Genomic DNA, 15,562 nt, shown 5'->3' on the forward strand with positions numbered 1-15,562 from the left:
CGACCGTTTTTCTAAATTCTAATTTCCTTGTCCTGTTCCAGACTTCACGTCAGCCTGTGTGAGCTAAAACGCGTGCATTTCGGCCTCCTATAGTAACACGGTGTTGGCTCTCCTGCCAATCACAACATTGGCGACGAGGCAAAACCGCGTTCTTCTCTAGACTGCCCTGATTTACTTGTGTAATGGCTTCGCCACAATCTCCAGATGTGCTGTCCAAATTTTATGGCTTACAGAATCAGCAGACGCAGGCCCTACTGGATGCCATTGGACAGCTCATCCAGGGTCAACGTGCGATGCAAAACGATGCGGCAGCAGCCGCTCCACCGCTAACACAGCCACAACACGCAGTTGCGCCAACTTTTAGACCTTTTGATGCTGCACTGGAAAGCTGGACGGAGTGGTCACGCCAATTTGGATTCCATCTCGCCGCCTACGGAATTCAAGGTAACGAGCAGCAGCCTTTTTTGTTATCATCAGTCATGGTGAACATGTACCGTGTGATAGTCAAATTATTTCCCCGATGCGACAACTCTGTCCTACGAAGAAATTTTGTCTGCATTAGATGCATATTTCAAAGAATCAGTCAATGTAGTTGTGAAACGGTATACCTTCTTTCGTACAAAACGTATGGCAGGTCAGACTAATCAGGAGTGGGTTGCAACCTTGCAAGGCCTTACTAGGGATTGTGCTTTTGAGTGTCAATGTGGACTCCCTTATTCAGATACTGTGGTATGTGATGCAATTGCTCAGAACGTTTCTGATGTTCGTATAAGGGAACAGATTTTGAAACTAGTCAATCCCTCCCTTCAACAAGTGATGGACATATTGGATCAGCAGGACACACTTGACTTTGCTCAGGAATCATTTGAAACTTCACCAGCCGTGTGTCAGGTTAACCGGCCCGCCGGGCGAGCTGCACGGAACAGTAAACAGTCCTCGCACCTGGCCGCGCCACTGCCGCCAGGCTCTCAGCCACGTGTACCGCGCCGGCAACCAAATGCAGTGCTCAAATCCTGCCCGCAGTGCGCTACTAGACATTCGCGTGAGATTTGCCCGTCACGCCAAGCTATTTGCTTTTATTGTAATAAAAAAGGACATGTTCAGAGTGTTTACCAGAAAAAGCTCAGATCGTAAGCTCAAAACCATTCCAGGCCCTTTGCTTCGCGCCGGAATCGGAATCGAACCAAGGATACGCGAAACTTCGCCCATGAAAATTCATGTAGTTCATTCCACTCCACTCAGTGCCACTCACTGTACCAGTGACTGTGTTCGTCCCACAACTAGTGTGTGTCGACATCGCCGGAACTCCCGTCAAGTCGCAAGTGATTTGGTACCAGCGTCAGTTCACGTTGCACGAGACAGTCGCTCTTGTCGTCAGCAGGACAATAAACTTTTAGTAGACTTGGACATTAACGGCAAAGTGATACCATTCCAGCTCAATACCAGAGCTGCAGTTTCACTGATCAATCAAGACATGTACAAACAGCTGGGCACACCTCCGTTGCGTGCCACAAATGTTAAGTTAACTAGTTATTCAGGTCAAGATATCCCTCTGTTAGGACAGTGCAGCCTTCTTGCAACATACAACGGACAAACGAAACTTGTGTCATTTTACGTCCTTCGTTCTTCTTCTGCAGTGAACTTGTTTAGTTTCGATTTATTTCAGTTGTTTAACTTGTCTATAGTAAACCAGGTCCTATCAGTGAACCAGACTGTGCCTTCTGACAGTGTTTCTCGTCTATGTGAAGAATTTGCAGACATTTTTGCACCGGGCCTTGGTTGCAGTAAGAACTATAAAGCACATTTGGAACTGAAAGTAAACGCACAACCGAAATTTTTCAGAGCGCTCAATGTTCCCCACGCATTGCGTGATGAGGTCGCAAAAACATTACACGATTTGGAATCACAAGGTGTAATTGAACGTGTGCAGGCTTCTCTCTGGGCATCACCCTTAGTAATTTTGCCAAAACCTTCCGGAAAATTGAGACTTTGTGTGGACTTCAAGGCAACAGTGAATCCACAACTAGTGATTGCAACTTTTCCTTTACCCTGCCCGGAAGATCTTTTTGACAAACTGTGCCCGGGTAAATATTTTTCGAAGTTGGACCTAGCAGATGCATACTTGCAAAACCGGTGGACGAAGAATCCCAGCGCGTTTTGGTGGTTAACACGCATCTTGGTTTCTATCGATTCAAACGACTGCCATTTGGGTGTGCATCCGCCCCTGCATTGTTTCAGCAATATCTTAAACTGTTTGTGCGTCGGTCCCTACTGCAGCAAACTATCTGGACGATATTGTGATTTCCGGAAAGATGGAAGAAGAACATTGAGCCAATCTCAGAACATTATTTCAGGTCTTGCGACAAAATGGTCTTCGCTTGCGGAAGGACAAATTTGTGTATTTTGCTCGTGACTTGCCATACCTGGGACATGTACTCAATGCCCAAGGCATACATCCCAGTCCCGAGCACCTCCTTGCCATACAAGACTTGCCTTCGCCGCAGAATTTGAAGCAGCTACAGAGTGTGCTGGGAAAAATCTACTATTATCACCGATATGTCCCACACGCCTCTTCCATTTCAGCTCCGCTTCATCGCTTACGCCGTAAAGGTGTTCCGTTCGTCTGGACGACGGAATGAGAACGCGCCTTTCGCCAGCTGAAATCGGCGTTGCTTTCCAATACTTGCCTTACGCCATTGGATCCCCAGAAGCCTCTTTTGTTGATGGTGGATGCATCGGATTTCAACATCGGTGCTGTGCACGATCGCCCTGTTGCCTTTGCGTCCAAATTAGTCTCGTCTGTGCAAAGAAATTATTCACAGATCGAGAAAGAAGGATTGCCTCTCGTATTTGGTGTTACAAAGTTTCATGATTTCTTGAATGGTCGTCACTTTACCATCATCACAGACCAAAAACCTTTGACATCGTTTTTTCATCCGAACAATCCTTTACCTCCACATACAGCGCAGAAATTCATTGGCTGGTCTATTTTCCTCTCGCAGTACCGCTACGATATCTTGTATCGGTCCACTACTAACCACGGAAACGCCGATGCGTTGTCCCGTTTGCCTGTTGCTGAGGATAGGGCATTCGATTCCTCCGAACTTGCTTGCATGTTCATTTATGCGGAAACCGATGACGTGGTCGAATCGTTTCCGATTGATTTTCGTCGTGTAGCTACATCCCCAGCTACCGACCCTGTCCTTGCTACCATTCTGCGTTTTGTTGCTACGTAATGGCCCTTGTCAAAGTCACGGATCGCGGATCCGTTGGTTCGCCGATTTTTTGCTCACCAGGAGAGACTTTTTGTACAACGTGGTGTTTTGCTGTTGCGTTCTGATAATGATCAGTCCAGGGTCGTGGTCCCACATTCGTTACAGTCCTCTGTCCTACCGCTTCTCCACCAAGGACATTGGGGTATAGTGAGAACGAAACAACTTGCTCGTCATCACTGTACTTGGTTCGGAATCGATGCCGCGATTACGAATATGTGCTCTTCTTGCATGGTGTGTGCCGAACAACAATCAGCACCACCGCGGAAATTCTTTACATAGCCAAAAGCCACTTCCCCTTGGCAACGCTTACACATCGATTTTGCTGGTCCATTCTTGAATGCTCGATGGTTGGTTGTGGTAGATTCATTCAGTAATTTTCCTTTTGTTTTCCGGATGTCTTCCACTACGTCATCTGCCACCATCCAAGCGTTATCTGCTATCTTTTGCATTGAAGGTCTTCCACAGACTATTGTTTCTGACAATGGCCCACAATTCATGTCCGCAGAATTTCAGTCATTCTGCAAGGCCAATGGTATTCAACATCTGACGCCCGGGCCGTTTTCGCCACAGTCAAACGGTGCTGCTGAACGATGGGTCAGGACTTTCAAGTCACAGATGTTGAAGTTGAAAGAGTCGCATTCTCGGGAGGACGTGTTATTGCTCTTTTTGTTCTCGTATCGCTCTCAACCCCGAGATGGTCGCTGACCGGCTGAGTTGCTCCATGGTCGTCATCATCGAACCTTGATGTCTTTGCTACATCCGCCGCATCAGGTTCCTGTGCAGCGGCAGCCACCTGCTTTTGCTCCAGGCGACGTTGTCTACTATCGCCACTATCGAGGTTCACGGCGTTGGCTCGAAGGGCGCATTCTTCGCTGCCTCGGCCGCGCTATGTATCTGGTTTTGGGGGCCTCTGGTGAGGTGCATTGGCATCTCAATCAGCTGCGCCTCTGTCGTCGCATGGGATCTGCCGCTCCCCGTCTGCTTTCAGCGACGGTGCCGTCCGGTCAGCGCCCTGGGGACCCATCTACTGGCTCGCCTCAGCCCAAGGTGTTACCGACGCTGCCTTCCAATTTGCCCCATGGCGACGCGCCGCCGCCGCCGCCTGTTCTCCCGCCGGCGACGCCCGCCGTGGACGCTACGCTGCAGCCTCCGGGCGCCTCACTGGGTCGCGCGCCGCCGATCGCTTCCCGTGACCAGTTGTCCTCCGACATGGAACTCTTGCCCGCTCTGGACCATGTGTCGTCTTCGCCCGTCGGGTGCCCCGGCCCGATGGAGGTCGACCCTCCGGCCTCTCCTGTCTCTCTGCGGGCGCATACACCGCATGTTGGCGTGGACCCTGGAGCAGGTTTTCAGGCGTTTCCTAGCTCCTCGCTGTCCGAATGGCAGGGTGCGGGTGGCACAGCCCCGCCTGTTGTTAGGCTCCCCATCTCGTCGCATAAGTCAACATGGGGTCCTCCCCACGACGGGCGGAAGCCTTATGCCACAACCGTACGCCGATTTGCGGGGGAGGAATGTGGTGTTACCGCCAGACACCACACTTGCTAGGTGATAGCCTTTAAATCGGCCGCGGTCCGGTAGTATACATCGGACCCGCTTGTCGCCACTATCAGTGATTGCAGACGGAGCGTCGCCACACGGCAGGTCTAGAGAGACTTCCTAGCACTCGCCCCAGTTGTACAACCGACTTTGCTAGCGATGGTTCACTGACAAAATATGCTCTCATTTGCCGAGACGATAGTTTAGCATAGCCATCAGCTACGTCATTTGCTACGACCTAGCAAGGCGCCATATTCAGTTACTATTGATATTGCGAATCATGTACTGTCAAGAGCGACGTTCATCATTAATGGATTAAAGTTAAGTATTCCACCAGCTACGTCCGTTTCTCTAAATTCTAATTTCCTTGTCCTGTTGCAGACCTCACGCCAGCCTGCGTGAGCTAAAACGCGTGCATTTCGGCCTCCTCTAGTAACACGGTGTTGCTCGCCTGCCAATCACAACACCCAGTGTATGTTAAAATGAACCGGATGTAATCATCTACAGAGCGAACAGCAGCATTGATACGCCAGAAATACTTGTTGATACCAAGATAGTGTAACAACAGCGAGTGTGAGCAGTGAGCTGTGTTTGCGTTGTGCCATTGCGACACTGCTAATCCGAAACATGCTCACAGGCCTTATAAAACCATTCGTGACCAAAGGAGAAAACGGAATAAAATAGAGGAGAGAAAAAGTGTCGCAATAGAACACGATAAAGGACGCTATCCAAACTTCCAACAAAAATCTTGTTAAGACTGACACATGTCTAAGTTTGTTGTGTTTTATACATGTTCACAGGCACAATAAGAGAGACGTCTGCCACATAGGGAATTCAGAAGAAAAAACAAGATTAGAGATAAAAAGTAGTAAATAGTAGACATGTAGTCGGGTTGGCCAACACCGTGTTAGTCGTAGGAATTGGTAGTTAGAAATGGTGATGGGATCCTGTCCAGATAATCTTGATTCCCTGTCCCTTGATTGTGTGTGTGTGTGTGTGTGTGTGTGAACGACTGGTGAAGCAAGTTGTCTTGTACATTTTTATGTTTATGTATAAAAAACTTCTGTTACACTTCTATTTTAAATGATCCTGAAGTTGATTTAAAAAACAAGTAAAATTATTCCTTTTGTAATGAAACAAGTTTATTATCTTAAATCAAATGTAAAAAAAAAATGTATAGTACTGATGGTTAAACATGAGCACTTTCAATGTACTAAAATTAGTTGTCTTATTGTGTTAAGGTGGCGTAACTGAGCAAGAGGGAGTTGAAGCTACGACACCTGGCACACCACACACGAGCTGACAAGGAACGAAGACGACAGCAATGAGGGGACCACACAGCTGACGATGGTAATGGCATGCAGACCACGCCCTGAATCGACGGGGACGGTGGTCAACTCAGCAGCCGAGGAGAGGTGATATCCAGCGCCTCGGTGTACAACAAAGAGGTTGGTCCTGGTCTCTGTACATGGTGCAGATCGGGGGCAGCAATGAAGAGGTCCAAGAAGGTTTCTGTATTTGTGGCTCACCACATCATTTGGAGCGACAGCCCAGCTGACCTTTTGTGCCTAATGACACCAACTTTGAGGGCCTGAGCAAAAAATGGGCGCTTGTCTGATCACGGTCCCTCCCTTGCCCTAAAACGTCTACAGAAGGCGCAATGACCTGTGGCTGAGCCGCGAGAGGTCACCGATCATAGATGCACCGATTTGGTCTTGTGCCTGTTGGACAAGATGTCAACAATGAGCTCTTAGGTGAGAGCCATCCTGCCTCAAGAAGATGCAGGTGCCTGTGGCGCCATCTCCATAATCGACATTACTCTCTTCACAGCTGTTAGCCATCCCTCAACTTGCTAGTCAGAACTAATGTCACTTCCGTTCCTGCAAGAAACTTGTGGCGTGTATGTGAGTGTATCAGTGTGGTTTCAAATGAATAACATGCGCCTCAACGAACGTAAAGTACTCATTTGTTCTGTTTATGAATTATTTTATAAGAAGGTTATGATTTTATAAATGTGCCATTTGTTAAAACGTCATATATTTGTCATGCCACGTCTCTTTATGTTACGATAAGATTTCCTACTTATACCTTGTTACAAAGACACAACACTGGTTGCTCATTGCGCAATGATTCTTGTCATTTTGGTTGTATTTTATATATATATATATATATATATATATATATATATATATATATATATATAAAAGGTACATGTGTGTACACAATCCAGATACTGGACTGGGCCAGACCTTGTTGAATTGTGTAAAGATGACACTTACACCATGCATAATATAAACGTCCAGAGACAGTGAGACACAAAAAAAACCTTTATTTATAAAATGTCAAACTGGCGTTCACATATAACTGAATGAGAGGAACGACTATCAACTCCACAAAATGTTACACGAATATTGTTCATGTATGTTTTTAGTAATTTAAGTCGAGTAGGGATGGATAACTGAGAGTGAATGGACCTTAAGTTATAATTGCGGGTCTTGCCATTCAAATGACAAGCACAGTGGTGCTTAAACATGTGTATTTGCCCTTTGCGACGTGCGTCCTTGTAATATAATTGTAGTTTTCTTTTGAGTACTCTGACCAATAATTGTCTCAGGAATTGGCAGAACGTAAAGTTAGACTAAATAATGACCACGTCTTTAACAGTAAATCCAGTCATTGAAGGCAGGTACCATAGGAATGAGTGGGAGTTTGCATTAGAGAGGAGGCAGTGGTATTCAATCGCCTATAACTAATCACACGAATAGATTAAAATAACACTTATGGAGATATTAATTTTGTACCACAGGCGGTAACACCATAGGAGTACTACAAAATTGATTTAAAGAGAGGGGCTATGTAAGATGGCAAGAACTATGCCCCTTACATGAAGTCATTAAAGATCACCTAACTCACGTTGAGCGAACAGTAGGGCTGAACAAAAATGACTGACAAGGCACAATGAATCTTGTAGAGGGAATAGTATGGACGTATTGGAATAATTAATGTCGGGTGATGGTTTTAAAGTAATTCACATGACATGAAAACTTTGTGGAAATGCGTCGATTTACTGGAGGCTAGTTTATCCCAAGGAAGTATTTAGAATTCACTGTGGCCGACTGGGGAGCTGCGAAGGGAAGCGACAATAGGCAGCTTAGGGCGGCTCAAGCTCTGAGAAAGCAGTAACGGGGTGCGGCCTCCAGCTGCCTAAAGATGAACGACAGTGAGTGGGTCGTTGACCCCATGCTGGTGTACAGGGAAGCAGACGGAGAACTTATACACCTGTTGATAAATGTCTGTCATCCTGTTTCCAGTTAAACATGCGAGAAAGCCGCGCAAAGCTACGGTGAAGTGGTCAACAGAGGCCAAAATATGCGTCTTCATGACTATAGCAACTTCACACTCAATTCTGAAGTAAATTAGGTGAAGAGCGACAGAATGAAATACGCTGGCCTCCGATGGGAACGCAGGACCAAGGAATTTGAAGTACTGTCCTGGGAATCAGAATTCCTGAAAAACTGGTATTTTGTGCAGACGCTAACCTTGATGGGTGGCCTGGGAGGAGCGAAATAGCAGAAGTTGAGAGGAAGGGAAATTTTGTGGGAATTTGTTCACTTCCCAGAGCAGGCATTGGTCGGCACTGGGAAGTGACACATAATTAACGCGACTTGCGCTGCAATTGGCGTAAGTGATTTTGCTGGATGGGAAACCAAGGCGAAGAGCGGACTGGGAGAAGTCTCCATAGTGGTCTTTCGTTCCCAGCTTGCCTAGAGTGCAGACATGGCGTTCTTTACTCAGCTTGCCTGAGAGAGAGAGAGCATCTCTGCAGTTTAGGACTTAGCAAACGGAACGATTCAGCTTGGAGATAGAAAGTGTTCATTCAGCTATGTACTGAACAAGATAGCTAGAAGTGAATAGACGAGCGCAGCCTTGCAGCACCACGAGGTCGGCCGACGTCCGCATAACGACGCCACCCGCCACACTGAATTTGGTGATATTGCGCCCGCTCCGGCCACTGATTAATTTGTTGGATCACGTCGGCAAAGTTTCCATGAAGTTTTCATGGGCCGTGTATTGTAGAATTCTTCTCGCACTTCGCATTACGCCTGGGTCAGTCGATTGGAATTACATTTGATTTATCGCAAATGTAATTTATTACCACTGCCTGTTAGGAGAGTCATGTAATGTGATGATTGAATGTCGTGAGTTAAAATAAATCTGTGCTAATCGACTGCATCTGTTTTCAATCAAGTAGTTGAAATCCCAAGTCACTTTCTTAATTAATTTTATGTTCAACATTTGCATCTGGTGTTCAGTAGCTGAATATAACATCAATGTGCACCCTTTTTAATTAAAAGGGATCAATTCTGAATCAATTAATGTCAGCACTGCCACCGCAGTTCAATCAGGAGTCACAGGGTCTTATTACTCTCTTTGCGTTATCCGACATTGCGGCAGTTTTGCACTCTCTGTTGGTCTGTTAGTCAATTACCTGGGTGAACACACACCAAAACCAGATAAGTGATGGGTGGGGTGCTACAATGATTGTGTGCTCAGCCGCCCACTAGGGATACTGAAAGACAACATCCGACACCAATGCCTCACCATAACTCCCGTCATGCTTTACAGTGCTGTTCACAACATTATTCCTCGTTTACAACTATTGTTGAGGAATGATGGGGGACATATCGAGCATTTCATGTAAAGAACATCATATTTGCTTTGTCTTACTTGGTTATGCTAATTATTGCTATTCTGATCAGATGAAGCGCCATCTGTCATACATTTTTTGAACTTCTGTACTTTTTTGGTTGTAATAAACCCCCATGTCATTCCAAGCATGTGTGTCAATTTGTACCTCTCTATATATATTATTCTGTGATTTATTCAGTTTTCAAATTTATACAGACTTTTTGATCACCCGGTATATATGTATGTAATTCAGGCGAGGATAGTCAATGATCCCTTCCCTGCACATGCTCGCCAAGCTCGAACTCTCATGGAATAGAAAAGCCGCGAGTAATGAGGATACTGGGCAAGGGGAGCTACATCTGTTGTGTGTGGATAAGATGAGAATTTGGGTCTGATGGAAGGTGTGCTAGTGTAATCCATGCTGCTCCGATGATCACTGTGTGCAGATGTGGTAGTGATCAGCACATCTGCCTAGTAAGCAGCAGGCCTGGGTTCGAATTCCACTCCACCATAAATTTTCAGCTATCCCCGTTGGTATAGATGAATGCGCACTGGAAGCTAATGTTTTTAATCCCATTGTGTCTTGATTCATACTGGCTGCAGGATTGAAATGGCGTCGGAAAGAACGAACATCTCATATTTATATTAACAAAAACTTACCCGTGGTCATCTCGTGCAGCTTCCTTGCCATGGCCTTCTCTGACATCACATCAGACATACTCCAATACTAGTACATAATCCACACACTCCAGGAACCCAAGTATCTGCGGGCTGCTTCACGGCCATTGGACATACATTTGCTTAAGGAATGTGATGATGGACCCACACAGGTTTCCGTGAAGACGCAGTCCTCAGTCCACATTAAACTGAAACTTGCATTCCTCCATCTGTTAAATTATTACAATATTAAAATGCCCATGACCGTCCATGGTACGTGTCATGCTACCATATTATTTAACAGTTGGCTGATATAATATGGTCTAGCAGTATATCATCACAAACTCCAAGTTGTGGCACTTACTCCTCAAACCTGCAGAGCACCTTGGGGCACGTTTATGATGCAGTCTCGCTGGTGGCTCCTCGCTGCTCGCTGCTAGCGCATTGCACCTTGCCGCTCGCTGCTGTCACATAGCGCCTTGCCGCTCGCCAGGTGCCTTGTTCATTTAAGCTGCAGCCACACTGCTCGCTGCCCGCCAGGACTAATTAACCTGCAACTGTTTACATAGCGAACAGAGTGCTAGGAGAGACAGACGTCTCGACACTAGATTCACCTTGAAGCAGCCAATCTCGTCTCAAGATTCAGGACATAACGGCGATGGTCACAGCAGGAAAGATGAACCAGCTTCTTATCGCCTGGCGAGGATCGTAGCGAGCAGCAGGTCGAGAAGCGATGGTGCTGGTGAAACGGACAGGTAAGACTGTGATAGTCATTCATCATCGCCGTGCAGTGCCGGGCAAGCAACAAGTGTAGAGGTGGCAGCGTAAACACACCCTTACTCCTCAGATGTTCAGGAACAATCTGACATCTGTAACTTCGACTGGATGGTCTGGGACGAATCTGTGACTTACTTCTGAAGCGGTTTGAAGTCGTCCAACATCTTACTCTCAGCCTAGAGGAAGCCATAGACGTTAGTTGGTCCATACTTACAGGGTGCACATCCCAGGACAGTTCTAACCTTGTATCAATCGCTGGAGCTACCTAAATTGGAGTACAGTGCAATCTTTTGCCACAGCAATACGCCACTGGCACCCACCAAATTAGACATATTAAATACTGCGTTAGGCAACGGCCTTGCCGCAGTGGATACACCGGTTGCCGTCAGATCACCGAAGTTAAGCGCTGTCGGGCGCGGCCGGCACTTGGATGGGTCACCATCCGGGTCCCCATGTGCTGTTGCCATTTTTCGGGGTGCACTCAGCCTCGTGATGCTAATTGAGGAGCTACTCGACCGAATAGTAGCGGCTCCGGTGAAAGAAAACCATCGTAACGACCGGGAGAGCGGTGTGCTGACCACACGCCCCTCCTATCCGCATCCTCATCTGAGGATGACACGGCGGTCGGATGGTCCCGATGGGCCACTTGTGGCCTGATGACGGAGTGTAAATACTGCGTTAAAACCTATATCTGAGCTATTTTTTCAAAATTGAATCATGAACTACTCTTGGAAGCTATGGAAATTTATATTCAGTGCCAGTTACTGGCAGATAAATTCCTACTTGCAGAGAACGTAAATAAATGCGTCCTCATTGTTCAGAAATATATTGAAGATATGAGCTTCTGTGGATACGAACGGGCACTTCCAAATTCCTTAACATCAAGTAGAGGAGAGTGTTGTACGTGGAGGATGTGTAGGTGGGATTACGTGATACTTCCTGGCCAGTGTTTCAATCTAGTCACTAATTTTAGAATCATTTGCAGGAATGTGCAGTAGACACCGCCATAAGCAGTTTCTGGCATTTTCTAGTGTTTTTGTTGCTGTGAGACATGAGCCGAGTTTCGTGCAGCGTTTTTAAATATTACGATTTCTTTAAGTTTATGTGATGTATAACATATGAAAGTTATTTGGAGGATAGTCCTGGTTCTTCAGTTACAGAGTTTTATGATGAATTAAATTCAGTATATTTTTAAAACTAGTTATACAACGACTGGAAGCTTAAGGCAAATTTCTTCGATTGTGCACCAGTGCAGTGTACCACGAAACGAAAGGCGATCTTCTACCATGGAACACCTTACAGCTGCAAATGTGCTGAGTTTCTTTAGCGCATTGACAAGGTTTTTTCGACTGAAACACTTTTAGATTTCAATAGAATATTTGTTCCTAGCTATATTACCACACTGTTCTTGGAACAGTTTCTCACCTTTAGAAAAACCTTACTTTTCTTGTGTAATTTTCATAACTACAGAAAAAGACTGCAACACACATAAAGAGAATGCTATCATTTGAAAATGGAGTAAGATAATGCATTAAACTTCTGTTAGAGCGCCGACTAGATTCAAAAGCCTGATAAGTGTTCCAAAGTACAACACTCTCTCCTACTTGATTTGTGCAACATATATTGCTTCCCAAAAGGTTAAAACCTGAAGCTGTGTGCAAACATTGCATTTATGTTCTGAACTGCAAGACGCGCAACATTTTCTTGTCTACTGGAAGACAGACGTATCCTTAACTGTGTAGACCTTCAAACACATTACTAAAAGTTGTTAAGATTCCAGAGTTTTCTATTTTACCATCCTTTTGATCTCTTTTATTAGTATAACATTCTGCATAAATATTAGGTGGTGCTTAAGTTCGTAGCGTTTTGTTTTTCATGTTGGTATTCCGGTTACTGTTGGTTTATTGATCGGTTGACATTTTTTATTTGTAGTTCACTGTTGTTATTTGAGTTTACATATTGCCTTTTTGTCTTCTTGAGATGGCGAAACTGCGAACTCTAGAAAGTGGAGTGCCAGGTTGAGAAATCGGAAAGTATCCGACCTACTCTTCTGTTTGACTTCAGTAGAGGGGTAACAGTAGCGAATGAAGCCAGAAACATCTGCGCCGTGTATGGGGATAATGCCACTAGACATAGCACGACAAGAAAATGTTTTTTAAGGAGCATCGTTTCGACATTAGTGACTCTCTACGTTCAGCAAGACCTTCCGGGTTTGATGACGATCTTTTAAACTCGTTAGTCCATAATGATCCACGTCATTGTTCTCGAGAACTTGGAAAATTAGTGAACTGTGCTCATTCCACCATTGTGCGACATTTGCATCTAATGGGGAAGCTCCAAATATTGGGTGTATGGGTACCGCATGTCCCAAGCCAAAATCGCAAAAATCCGCAGGTTGACATTTACGCATCTCTGCTTGCTCGTCATCATTTGGCTCATGGACAACACCGACCATTCCTATCCTGTATCTTTACTCGTGGCAAGGAATGGAAAAAGGAAGAGAATGCATTGGTTGAGCCCAAACAAAGCAGCAATTCTCAGTGCAAAGATCTGCACGCATCCACAAAAGATAATGTTATGCATCTTGTGGAACAGCGACGGTGTGGCGTACGACCAATTGCTTCCTCGAGATGTTACCAACATTGCTGACATTCACTGACAACCACTGAGACGTCTTGCAGACGCAGTCCGAGAAGAACGACCAGGAAGACTTCGTGAAGAGATGCTACTCCTCCAGCCTGCATTCTGCTAGAGTGACAAAAAACACTATACAGGAGTTCGTTTGGGAATTCATTCTACACCCGTCTTATTCACTGATCTTTCACCGTCAGATTTTTGACGTTTTCGTCTCTCTATCGAACAACCTTCGAGGAACTTCCTTTCCGGACGAAAACGCGATCCCAACATGGCTCCACGAATTCTACTCAAAACCACGTGATTTCTACATACGCGGAATCGGAGAATTACCCCAGCGTTGGCAGACTGTTGTAAATAGTGAAGGACGACATATTATTGATTACTAAATACTCTGTTATGTTTATCTGTTGCATTTGCTAAACTTACAGAAAAACGCTACGAACATATGCACCAACCAAATTACAAACGACGACGCACATCAGTTGCTGCGACGAGTTTTTAGTTTCCAAAAAACTGTCAATCGAAAATACAATAAAAATTGTGATCTACACTGGGCTGTTACGACAAATAATAACAAGTGCCCAAAAGCTACCTTTGTTGAGGTTAGAGACCGAAACAAAAGACGCAGTAATGTACGTGTTCTATAACATTTTTACACGTGTGCAATGAGTTACACTAACATCCCATACGCACTGAGTGTCAAATTAGTTAATATGACCATTATTTGCTTCTGAATTGCAGTGGACGTGACGTGAAAAGTTATTTCTGACGAGATAAATGATGCTCGCGCTAAGGTATAAGCTTTTTATGGAAACACACCACTGTCCAATTCGCTCAAAGCACCGTAGAATGTTCCTACACAAACGACCTCTTACAAGGTGACCTGAATTCTCAAGACGGCAGTAAAAGGTGGAGACATCCATTCCATCCTTTGAAGTACCTGCTTTAACGTCACGCAGTCTCGCGTTTCCAGGCCGCCCCGCCCATCTGATGTTATGCTGGGAGTCTACCACTCGTAAAACAAGGGCACGAGAAACATGAACACGCCAGACACAAAGAAATGGGGACACCTCCGGCATAAACAGCTGAGATAAGCCCAAAACTCAAAACAAAAGTGATGATTTCTATAAGAATTTCTTCGTTACGCTGGAGCAGGAATTAGTGTTTTGACACAAATATCACCAAGATACGTTGGAATGGCTCCAAAATTAAGCAAAACCTTAGGTGACATCCCAGGATATACACACAGGCTAATAAGACTTATCATGTAACAGTTGTTATAAGAACCATAGAAAGTATTTTAGCCCATAAATTACCACATGCAAGGTACATCACAACACTTCGACATGCACAGAGATGTTCTCAAACAACTATTTTCATTTACTGTCGGCATACATTTGGGTCTGCTACATAGAAACTAAAGCAGGCTGCATCTTTTCATTCATAATACATATTATTCTATACTTTTACTTAATAACTATTTTCAGAGAAATATTACTTTCCATCTAGGTCCATAAATACTGCAGTAACACTGCTTAATAACTGCATTTAGATTCTTTATGTAGCAACTACTTTCTGATTAAAGTCTTGTTTCTTTCTTTAGTTACTACTTTTGTTTATATCCTGTATTCTAGTTCTAAATTTCCATCCATACTCTGCAACTAATGTCAAGTGCATAGCATAGGGTACTTGAATTTGTACCATATTACTGTTTTCTTCCCTTCCATTCGCAGACTAAATGTTTGATGTCTCTGTGCTTGCTGTAATTAGTCTAATCGTCTCTTCGTGGTCACACGTAAGTACCTGTACATGTGTATGCAAAGTAATTACAGAAGACGCTAAAAAGTAATCATCTGCGTGGAAGATAGATTGAAGTAAGCCTATACAGTCGGAGTATATTGCAGTAGAATAAGCGACCGTTTATTAATTACGAATTACACTGAATTCGACGACCTACACCCTCATAATTTTACCACTTGGGCATGTTCTTC

At 44.9% G+C, this 15,562-nt stretch overlaps 1 pseudogene; it reads left to right on the forward strand.

Annotated features, from left to right (window-relative positions):
• Positions 1-11,282: 11,282 nt before the first annotated feature.
• Positions 11,283-11,400, forward strand: LOC126459722 (5S ribosomal RNA; annotated as a pseudogene).
• The last annotated feature ends 4,162 nt before the right edge of the window (positions 11,401-15,562 follow it).

The sequence above is a fragment of the Schistocerca serialis genome, chromosome 2 (genome assembly GCF_023864345.2).
Source record: "Schistocerca serialis cubense isolate TAMUIC-IGC-003099 chromosome 2, iqSchSeri2.2, whole genome shotgun sequence".
In the NCBI taxonomy this organism is placed as follows: Eukaryota; Metazoa; Arthropoda; class Insecta; order Orthoptera; family Acrididae; genus Schistocerca; species Schistocerca serialis.